Here is a 10902-nt window from a genome sequence, read left to right as displayed (position 1 = left end):
CATGGTTCACTTGCGTTATTTACGCAAATCCAAAGGAGAGGCTGCAGGCTGAGGGGAGGGGGGTGGGCCCTCCTCATTCACTCACCAGCCTCCATTCGAGTCGCTCTACCTCTCTTCATGTGTTGGAGTGTACCTTGCCTCCACTTAGCTAGTAACATCTGTTTGTTGAACAGACGTTATCATCTACAGATTAATAAGGAGTAACGTTTGATGTTTTTGTGAGAGAGAGATCAGTGCTACATATGTTTTAGAGGGTAGCTGCTGATTGCCAGTGATATCACGGCCATGTGCATTTCACCTCACATGGGGGACGTTATCCTGTCAGAGCTGAACACGATCAGATACAGTGCCAACGTTTGACACTGGAACGTACCTATCTTCCGCTTGGCCAGAATTACATTTTTTTTTATTGATTATTAAAATTTGTCCTGTTTCACTGCTACATGTGTATCTATCTAACTATTTATCATTCAATTAATTTGAGACTGCAGCAATTTTGCTATGTTCTGTCAGGGCACTGGTAGATAAACGTTTTGGTGTGAATGGAAGATGTATGTAGTGTGGCAGAAGATGTGTGTAGTGTGGCAGACGGCCAGGACTCCTCTACAGTGGAAGGACTGGGGGAGAGAGATTATTCATGACATTAAATTCCCCAGAGTGCTAGATGGCAGCCCCCCTGGGTTGCAGCAGTGCCTCAGACTTCTACAGGGCTTCATGAGAGTTGGAGTTTGGTGCAGCACTGTGAGGTTCCATGTGCTCTGCCAGAGGGTGCTGTAGGTACTGTTGAGCCTTGTGTGGGTGCCGTATAAAAGGAGCCAGTCTCCACTACTCTAACAGTCAGTCAGGAGGAGGTGAACAAAGCATGCTGGAGGAGAAGTGCAGGTGAAGAGAGAGAAAAGAGAAAGGAAAAGAAAGAAGAGAAGTGTGTTTTGTGAAGTGTTGTGTTTCTGCTTTAACTATGTTGTGCAGGTGAGAAATGGGGGAAGGTGCTGAGAGACAAGATTCACAGTTGAGAGAACCAGCAAGAGGTTCAAACCAAAAGTAACGCACAAATAGAGTATTACACTTGGCTTTTTAAGAGTTTTGGTATCCATAGATTACATAAACAAATTATTTCTCAGCTATCCATTCATCCCGTCATGTCGACTAAACACCGGTCACAACCTCAAGGGCCATACCCCTTAAAGCACATGGAAGTGGACCTAATGACCAGATTACAAAATGGCAGCAACAGAGGACCTAAAACGTAGCAAAACAAAACATCTGAATCAGTACAAAATGCAAGCAAATAATAAAAGAAACACAATCCTTGACCTCAATAACTCCTAGTACAAGTATAAATTTATACTAAGGAATTAGCCTAAAGCCCAATTGTGATATCCTAAATCTCAATGACTTACTTAATTTTCGTCCATTTCTCTCCAGATATTTTATTAAACCAGATACTTCATCATTAACACACACAGGTGTAACAAAACCATGTTGGGTAGTGAGTAGTGATGAGCGAACGATTCATGCAAAAACAAATGGTGTTCTACCACAAATGAAAGTCATGCATGTATGTTTTTTTCTTGTCTTTTTTTCCGTGTGTATAAGCATCTGAACAGTTACTCTGTTGCAGGGCATAAAAAGGGATCACATGGCCTGAGAGTGGCTTACCTGCAAGCACTTCAGTGGTCCTTTCCTGCAGCCAAAATCCATTTGCGCTGGTATGTGGATCCTGGATTGGATCACCTTAAGGAGTTGAGAAAAATTAGTACAGTTAGTATTATCTCGAAAGCTTGCATTTGTAATCTATTTAGTTAGCCAATAAAAGGTGTCATTTCACCCTACTTTCTACTGTATCAATCTATGGCTAACACGGTACAAGACTCTACTGTTAAACATATTAATGGTACAAGGCAGAACCAGTGGCATGAAAAAGAAGGCAAACAGAACACAAGGCAAATGAGGGAGACTGGAGGAACATGGAACAATAAACTTGATACTGAAAAGACAGTAGATGAAGAAGATCACTCTTCATCTGTGCAGTAACCCTTAGGGAGAAATATTCCTTGTCTAACACCCCAGAAAATGTAAATTTTAAACCCTTGAAAAAAAACAAAACATTTCTATTAATTTTGTACTTTGCAATTGCACAAACTGCAAGCAAAGCAAAATTTAGGGGCAATTTTAAATGCATGCAAAGAAAGCTTATCTGTTTGAGTCATCACTAATAATGAGTTGCCAGATCGTTTGACATTAACATTGCTTTGTTAATTGGCAGCAGGTCAAGAAAATAAGAAGCAATTAAAAACAGTGAATGTAACTATTGAAGACAAAAAAAGGGATGCATATCTGAGTGGAATACTCTACGCAAAAATGATATTTTTTTTATATGTTACTTATTCCATGTAGTTTGTAGTGTTGGCTAAGAAAAAAAAATGTTAATCTCATCTTATCGTGCAGACTGGAGAGAAAAAGTTTATCACCTAATAGAAGCTATAAGTGACAATGGCAAATGATGTTAAAATGTCCATGCAAATATAGAACTGCAAATCTCATGTTACTCATGTTGTATAATCCACATGTCAGTTATCCAGTCGTATGCTCAGAACATACAAGACACATGCCTTTTTGCTTTAAATATTCTTAAATATATACTATTGGACAAGCCAACACATATCATAGACAGGAAAGTAAAACTCCATTGGAATGCATTTTTGAATTAAAGGTCCACCTCTCCTCCTCATTGGTTGGTCAAAATTCTGTCTTCTATTCAAAAAGTCTTTCCCCTGAGGGTTTAGTTTCCTGTTTCTGATGTGCGCTGGTATTTCCAGAAGCATATATTTAAGAATATACAGTATATTTTCAAAGAAAAGAACACCATATTGTGAAACATGAAAGAGGCTCGCTTATGTTTTGGGGCTCCTTTGCTGCATCTGGCAACAATGAAATCTCACGACTTTCAAGACATTCTTGAGAGAAATGTAGTTCATGGATCCTCCAACAGGATAATGACCCAAAACACATGGCTAAATGCACCCAATAGTGACTAAGAACAACACCTTGGACTATTTTGAACTGGCCTCCTATGAGCCCTGAATTCAGTTTTATCTATGTAAAGAAATGTAACATGCCATCTGGAGCAGCTTGCTCAAGAAGCATTTACAAACTACCTGTTGACAGCTGCAGAAGTCTCATTGACAGCTCCAGTAATCGCTTGTTTGAAGTGATTGCCTCTATAGGTCGTACAATAAAATATTAGGTCCCATTATTTTTGTCCATAACATTTTCATTTGTGTTATTATCTGAAATATTCTGTTGAATCAAAACTCTAAAGCAAAGTCTGATTTTTGTTAAATATGGAGTAAATGATGATGTGTGACAATTACTTTTGTCAGTTTCAAGTTATTTTAGAGACACTTGTGGGTTCTTCTTTTTTTGTGGAGGGGCACCAACAAATCTGTCCACGTGGCATAACGGTAAAGTCTGTACTCCAGTAGTAAAAACAGATATTACACAAATCCATTAGCTTTGTGCTCAAATCTGAAGTCTACTAATGTTTCTACTTTACAATGTCTGTTGGATTTCATCAGTGCTGGACCTGAAACTATACAGCTCTTCTTCTGTTGTCTTGTATTTTGATGCTGAAATCCTAACTGACCAACTGAACTGAAACATGGATGTCTTATGAAATAAACTGCTTTCCTGCTTCCTTTTTTTTCAGGTACAAAGGTCACTTTAAAGCTCAATCAGCTCAGTAAAGAGGATTTAAAATTAAATAAGCTGTCAAAGAAATCTTTTAAACAGTAAGCCAAGTAAAACAGAAGGCAAACACCAGTGCCAATGACAGTCTATGAATTTAGTGGGTGTGCTGGAGTTTCAGCAAATTAACTTTTTGATAAAGAACAAATCACACACACTACTGTTTAACAAAAAAAAAAAAGATTTTGCATGGGATTGATGGAAAAAAATAAAAAAACATGCATTCATAATTTGTAGAAATATTAAAGAGCAACACCAGCATACTGAAAAACAGGGCCTTTCATAATCTGCTTTATTAATAGAGTTTATTTTCATTGTCAAGTCAAATGTGGATTTGTCATCAAGAATACAACTAAAATGTCTGTTTCCTTCAATGCTTACTGACTGACAAAGTTAAAATCCTGCTTTTGCAAAGGGATGACTAAAATTCCTGCACAAAAAGAAAAAGTCTGTTTCCACTAAAAGCAGATGGAAGGACATATTTTTTGTTTGAATCTGACCTTCTATCATTTCACATATACATTTACTTTTATTTGATTCGCAGACGCTTTTATCCAATGCAACTTACAAAGGAGGTCAATATAATCGAGTAAGCATCAGTCTGGGGTGCTGTTTGGGAACAAGCATTACAGGACAATGGTCCAAAGTTGAGTACCACTCAAGTGAAGAGCTCAGAACAAAATACAATTGAGTTACAATTCCTAGCCTACAAAACCTAACAGCTAGAATTTCACCAAACAAGAGGGGCTTCAAACACATTGAGGAACTCGGGAATTTAAATAAAGGTGGGAAGCCCTTGCAACCAGCTAGTAGCTACACATGAAAAGAGTCCAGATTGAGATGTGATACCACACAGAAGTGGCATCACCAGGCACCTTTCATCAGCAGACCTGAGTGGATGAGAAGGAACAGAGGACCTCACAAGTGTCTCCATATATATAGGCGCAGACCCACTGTAGGCAAGCATGAAGGATGTGCACTGAATATAAGCCATTACAAGGACCTCAGAAAAGACAGATGATTCATGTTCACTTTGGATGGTTGAATGCCATAAGTGCTACTACATTTTGAATCTTCTGTATAGCTTAGTGACATATTCTGGTAATCCTGCCAGCAGAGTTGCTGTAGTCCAGTAATGACAAAATCAAAGCCTGGGCCAGGAATTGTGCTGCAAATGATATCAGATACAGCCTGATCATGCAGATGTTGTATAGTATGAAAATGCATGGTGTACAGGTGTTCCTAATAATTTGTTCAGGTGAGTTCACGTAATCACCCATGACAATAGTTAAATATAATCTAGTCAGGCCAATAATGTTAACATAACAATTCAGCTAAGGTCAACTGACAAGACCAAAGCTCCAGTTAACAGCATCCTTGACGGAAATAAACATCTGGCTTTGCTTTCTTGTTTATAACAGTGAATATCACAGTTGTGATAGCCCAGGCCAACTGGCTGTCCTCCCATTACAATAGCATATATACAAGTAATCAATCATCATTGTGTAAACTGAAGTAAATGAGATGATCGGCTATTGTGTAAGTGTCCTAGCTGAATAAAATGTTCACATCTGTCTACACCTCTGGGGTCCCTTTCTGTTGAGGGGAAGCATTGTTTTGGCAAAGTGTCACAGGTGTCTGGTCACGCTTATAGGTAATCTAACTTAGACACCATTAAAATATCTGACTACGCCACCCAGTTTTATTAAGAGACTGGGAACTCCTGAAATTTACCAATAATAGCACACAGGTTTCTTTAAATTGGGCGGTGAGTAAACACACAATGAAAGGCACAACAGTAATTTCAGAAAAAAGCAACAGTAAATTCTATTGTACAAGACAATATAAGGTACATTAAAAAGATAAATGAACATAACAGAACCTAAACATATCAGGAATTAATTTCCTTTTTTTAAAAGGAAAATACACAGTCCACACTCTAAAAGTCTGTAAAAACAAGAATTGGAGGATACAAACTTTAGTGGTGCAGAGTCCAGTTTGTGCACTGTGTTACCCCAACACTTAATTGTTCATGGATGCACTCTGTTCCCCGGCAGAAGTTGTGTCAAATTGTTGACTCCGTGTCAGCGTCTCTTCGTTGTTCCTTTTTCTTCCACTCTGGGCTCCTTGTGTGGCTGGGACATAGGCATGCCTCATTCCTTGTCTGTCAGCTTCGCTTGGTCTTCTCATGCGGCTTCCCTCTTTCGCTGGACCCACAACTGGCGTCTCCTTGTGGAGCTGTCTCTTCCTCCCTGGAAGTAAATGTTGCCGTCCTTGTGCCTCACGTCGTGCCAGCCAGGTACCCTTGTCTGCCTGCTAGCCCCTATGCCCTGTCCGAGTGTCTTGGCAGAGTTTCCTGTGGACTCTCCCTCCTGCCTTCTGCTGGCCAGCAGTTTATATTTACTTCAGCCCCTGCTGTTGTCAGTCCTGGACAAACAGTTTAATCAATGGCACATCTAAATTGCCTGGGTTTAACAATTAATAAAAACACAAGTTAACAAAATGTATGGTTACCAAACATTAATAAGTACAGATATGCTGATTAGTAACCAATATTTCCAAGCCAGGTAAATACAAACATTCTCTAAGGCCAAACTTCAAAGCAGTGACTCCCTTGCAGGACAGCAAATACCATTAATAAGTACAGACAGCCTTTTAACTTCTCACCCCCCAGTCCCAACAGTGGGTGCCTAATGGAACCACCCAGTGCACAAAAAAATGTAAAAGTGTCCCCCTCTGACAAAGTAACATTGAGTGTTAGCACAATCAGGGCCTGTATTTACCAAGCACATGAAAATTACTCCTAGGAATAGCACTAAACGTCAGACTAGGATATGAATTTGTCTTGCCCCTGAGTAGAATGTCAGGAGTATGTATGAAGCATCCTACTCTTACTCCCAGCTAGGAGTAAGAGTTTACGTCTGAGAATGAATGACATCTCAATTTTACAGCTACAAAGTGGTACTCATGGTGCCGTTTTGTAGCTTCCTTGGCAATCAAAGAAGAAGAAGAAGAAGAAGAAAATAATAAGGTAGGAAATTGAGCTGAACTGCATTCAATTGTTGCCACTTCAGAACAGCATCAAGAATTACTATATACTGCAGCAAGCACAGAGATGGAAAGACAGAGACACACACACCAAATAAGAACAAAGCCTAATAATCGACATGTTTATTTAACAATGAATGATCCATTAGACTTTCAGAAGAACCACTGAAAGTTGCTAGGGTTGTTCCTGAAGACACATTCATTCTTGCACTGTTCCCCAGCATTGAATGACATGCTGTGCCTCTCTGGATTCATTTTGCTTATAACAGCCAGGATCACAGTTGGTTTATCGCATGATGTCATGTGAGGTAATATTAAAGCAAGCTGCATTTGTGCATATTGTCATGTACATAAAGACCCTTGCCTTAGGTGAGAATGAGCATGTAATATATATGTGAATTGAAAGTTTCAGATGTCATGGGAGTTAACTGTGTTGTAGTTGTCAGAATATTACCCTGAAGATAGATGGGGCTGGATGTGTGATTGACAGCGGACTATCATACAGGTACACTGAGCTCTGCATTCCACAAACCCCTAGAATATACACTTTACAAGCACAGGAATGTTCAAGAAGGGAGATTGAGAGGTGGATATGTGACACAGATCTGATTTTGGAGATGCATAATAACAAAAAAAAGATATGGAATCAAAACATTTCAGAAAAGATTTCAGCTGCTCTCATAGCAACTGTTCTGCACCAAACCTGTCGCATCATGCTCTCAATAGTTCTTTGGACTGCTTTTTCCATCCAGTAATGGATGCACACAGACCAACAGCTGTGATCATTTATTTCTTGTTTCTCTTTCTTCCGATCACAAGCTCATAAATTCACTCTGCACTGAAACAATATAAAATAGAGCAGCAAACAGAGTCTGTCTGCCAAAATTGTTTTGTTCATTTTGTTGGACACATTCAGGGTAGACATCGTTACTCATATCTGTTTTGTCATTGGTAGCTCTACTTTCCTCTTTTGTATTATTAATATGTAGCCTTTGTCAGAATGCCTCAAATCTCACAGACTTACCACTGTTTATAAGGTATTGTACCATATAACTTCTACCCACCTTCCCTTCTACATTTATAACCTCAGGCAATTAGGTGTAGTAAAAGACAAGAAGGAGTTAAGTTACACTTTAAATAATGTATTATTGATAATATTCAAAATAATAATAAGCAAAGAACATTTGAATATTGGCAACCATACAACCTGATAAATGCTGATGTGTAGTTTCAGGCGGCACACAGACTTGTTAGTTACATAAAATGTCTCTAGTTAAGGCATCATTTGTGGTCAACTTTCTTCAGAACAGGCAGCATGCCTGTCTCAATATGGCTGCCAAGCTGTGCTCTTCATTGTGCTGTCCTTTTCAGTTCATGGTGTGAGATGGTCTTTCATCACTTGGTCAGAGAGAAAGTGAGGTAAAGCAAGCAAATTTATAGATTTTCTGTCCAACCTCTACAGCCAATAGGACGTCGTGGTACTTAAACACTTCTGATACAAGCCGATTCCAAACAGCCATACTTCAGGCCAATGGGGCACAGAATACCTTCACACCTGCCCCCAAAACCATGTGTTAAGGTGAAGCTTGCCAGCTAGACAGTCTGGCTTTCCTGTGGGGGTTCATTGAGAGAGTCCTAGAAACATTGGCCAAACTTGTTTGAGGCAGTTCCCCCAACCTTGTCATAAAATTACAAAGAGACTCATTCCTAAAAGGGGTCAAGGGGTTCTTAACCACCTAACCATTACTGTTCTTATCAATGATAGGCATCAGTGTTATAAGTTACAAATAAAGACATACAAAATATTTATCAACTTATATGCAAAATTTCACACCACAACACTCAGACTTGTATCAGATGTAAAAATAATGTGCTTCAGAATTTAATTTGCAGTCAAAAAAAATAAAAAAAAAAAACAAAATAAATGGAAACAATCAGATATGAGGAAAAAATCAGGACGCGGTCAATTTCAGTTTCAATGTGAACACGGACTCAAAAGAATAACTCTTCTCCAGGCAATGTCTGTTTTATGCTCAACTACAGCATCCAAAAACTTTTAAATGTATGAAAATGCAAATATGGCAAATCTGACATCAGGGTTCCATTGTGAATGTTTTTTCAGGGAGGAGCCCGTGAATGTTGTGCTTCACTAGTGGTGAGAAAACCTTGATTTGTGTAACATTGTAATTGATATGATCATCCTGAAAGTGCTTGCCTACAGCTATTAGTTTTACATATACTTCATATACTATATATCATTGTTCCAATAATTTTTAGATGTCTGTGCCCAGAAAGTGACATGACTCACTAAGTCTTCTCCCATTTTTAGAAAGGAAGAGTGAAAGTATCATCTTTAGAATATATTAATATATTTGTTCTGCCGTATTGGGAAAAAAGCAACACTAGGCAAATTAACAATAATGGTCAGAAGATGAGAGAGAAATTAAGTTAGGAACAGGCAAGCATCAGAAACCAAAAGTATCAAAGCTTAATGCAGAAGCAAAAAACAAAACAGAAATCAAGTAAAGATCTAACTCTTTAAAATAAGTTGCACCAGAAGAATCTACTCTGTATCTGTAAACTTACTGTAATGAATTTCCTAAGAACAAAGTTCCAGAATATCCAAAAAATGCCCATTAGAGGGGGATATTGCCATCAAACCCTGAGTAACTATAAGGCTAAACACAGAATCCTAATAAAAATGATTTTTCACAAAAATGGTCTGAAAAAAAAGGCTTGGTGGAGCACAGAAGGCAAAAAGAAGATGCCTGAAACAAATGGCAATCTAAAATAAAATAAAATTCCAGTACAGAATCTAGAAATCAAAGTCAAAAACAGAGCATGAAATCAAAAAAATCCAATAAACCAAAAAGCACAGCAAAATCTCAAAGAAACACCAACTCTCAAGCACATTCGAATGAACCGCAGGGGACTGTGGTATGCCCCCACCTTTATAGGGTTAAGGGCATTTTCTTGTGGTAATGGGAAGGTGGGCAGGTGGGGGGGTAACCCCCCACAAAACACAAGGAATGCAACCTAGGTATGCATGCATAAACAAAATTAAAACAAAAAACATGAACAAATGAAGACATTAAACAAGGATTGGAACCCCAGCCAGGGGAGGAACCCTGGCTGAAATACAATATTTGGACATTGGGGAGTAGGGTATCTCCATCCTAAATAGTGTCAGCTTGATGATGTCAGGCATTGCACTTCTGGTTGTTGTCTGGTAGTAATGGGGAGAAGCCCTTAACTACAATATTGTGTGTTGACACTAAAAAGCACAGAAAATGTCATGGCCCATGATAAAAAACTATAATTAAAATGGCAATGTGATAACATAGCAAAAATGATGCAAAGTATAGTCAAAATGACATTATGCATATATGATGAGGGCAGAAGTGGATTCTGCATGTTAAAACAAGTCGTAAAAGTATTTGCATAATGTTCAGTTTTTGTAGCTAGATAATCAAACTGAAAAAAAAAAACCACTAGTGGGCAAGTTATGCGAGCTACTCAGCTTATTTATTAATGACAATGTTTCGGAGTATGAATTATGGAAAGTTCAAATTTAAATAATTTTTTTCTTTTATACTTTTTTTTTCCTCAACGTGTTTTTGAAATCAAATATTTCAGATTCTTCTCCAGAAAATAGACTGCGGTATTGTAATACTCACAGACCAAGGACACTTGGTCAGACTCCTTTTTCTGCCACTCTCGGTGCTTCTCTGCTGTGCTGTCTCTTTGTGTCTGTGTGCTCTGACTGAAATTTGACCATGCATGAGTGTCCCTTGTAGTGGTTTACTGTCCTCTCCAGTAATGTTTCTCATTTGTGCACCATCTACATTAGAAAGACTGCTGTTTAATGAGATTTGGTGATGGAAAGGGCAAGCTCAAAAAAACAGATAGATGGCTGCATTCATTAATGGATGGATGGAAGTATGGATGGACTGATTACTGTATTGAAAGCTATAAAGTGGCATATATTAACAATAACTTTTTCAAGTAGTGAAGGTGCTGGATATGTGAAGTTAATTACCAAATAGGAATATGTATGAATATTAACAAGTATAAAATTACTTATTTTAAGAAATGAGACAATCAGAC

Source organism: Erpetoichthys calabaricus, chromosome 17 (assembly GCF_900747795.2).
Source record: "Erpetoichthys calabaricus chromosome 17, fErpCal1.3, whole genome shotgun sequence".
Taxonomy (NCBI): domain Eukaryota; kingdom Metazoa; phylum Chordata; class Cladistia; order Polypteriformes; family Polypteridae; genus Erpetoichthys; species Erpetoichthys calabaricus.
This window is presented reverse-complemented; position numbering follows the sequence as displayed.